This window comes from Pteropus vampyrus, unplaced genomic scaffold, assembly GCF_000151845.1.
Source record: "Pteropus vampyrus isolate Shadow unplaced genomic scaffold, Pvam_2.0 Scaffold790, whole genome shotgun sequence".
Classification (NCBI taxonomy): domain Eukaryota; kingdom Metazoa; phylum Chordata; class Mammalia; order Chiroptera; family Pteropodidae; genus Pteropus; species Pteropus vampyrus.
In genome coordinates, this window is record NW_011889571.1 from 2153 (window position 1) to 3142 (window position 990).

Consider the following 990-nt stretch of genomic DNA (forward strand, 5'->3'; position numbering starts at 1 on the left):
ATACAACCAAAAGGATAAAATTATTTCAAAGGATAGAATTATTTCAAAATAATCATGCTGAGTCAAGGAGCCAACCTCCACCCCAAATTATGTATTGTATGATTCAAATTTTGAAAATTCTGGAAAATGTAAACAAATCATTAATGAGAGAAAGCAGATGAGAGTTTCCATGGGAACACTCGGGTGGGGGAGGGGTGGGATGAAGAGGTTGAAAGAAGACATGAAGGGACTTAGGGTAAGGGACATATTATCTTCATTGTAACAACGGCTCTGGTGCATGGAGAAGACAAAACTTAATAAATTGTGTGCTTTCAATATGTTAACTTCATTATACGTCCACTATAACTTAATAGAGATGTTAAAATTGTATATGCACATACGCAATATTGCTTAAAGTGTAAATCGAGTAAAAAATACAAGACTCTCCAAAAAAAACAAAAAAACGAAAACTCTGGCACGATTTTTTCTTGCACATCCCTCCTGTCCAGCAGAGGGCAGCAGAGCCATCCTGTAGTCTGGAGCCTTCCCTTCCGGGCCCTGGCAGGTGGTCGGGGCGGCTGGCCTCTCTCAGCAGGGTCCACAGCCAGGAGGGTCTGACCCTCCCCTAGCCTCACTCAGGCCACAGTCCTCCTCGCTCTCAAGTTGTCCACACTGGACTCCCTCACTCTCTCCATCCGGCCTGGCGCCTGCCCTCTAAAGGCCAGTCCTCTGCTGGCAGCTCCTCCCTCCACACACCCCCTGTCCTTCAAGGGGCGAATGGCCGCTCATACCCTATTCACGCCTCAGGTCTCAGCCAAGAGGTCACTTTTTCAGAAGTGCCATCTGTGATCTCCAGATCAGCTGAGACTCCACTACACGCTCTGGATGCACCCACCACACATTGTCTTTTCACGGCCCTTCTCTTGATTATAATTAACTCCTTAGTTCCATGGTTTCGCTGAGTGGTTGTCTCTCTGTTACAAGGTAAACTCCATGAGCATAGGGCTCACA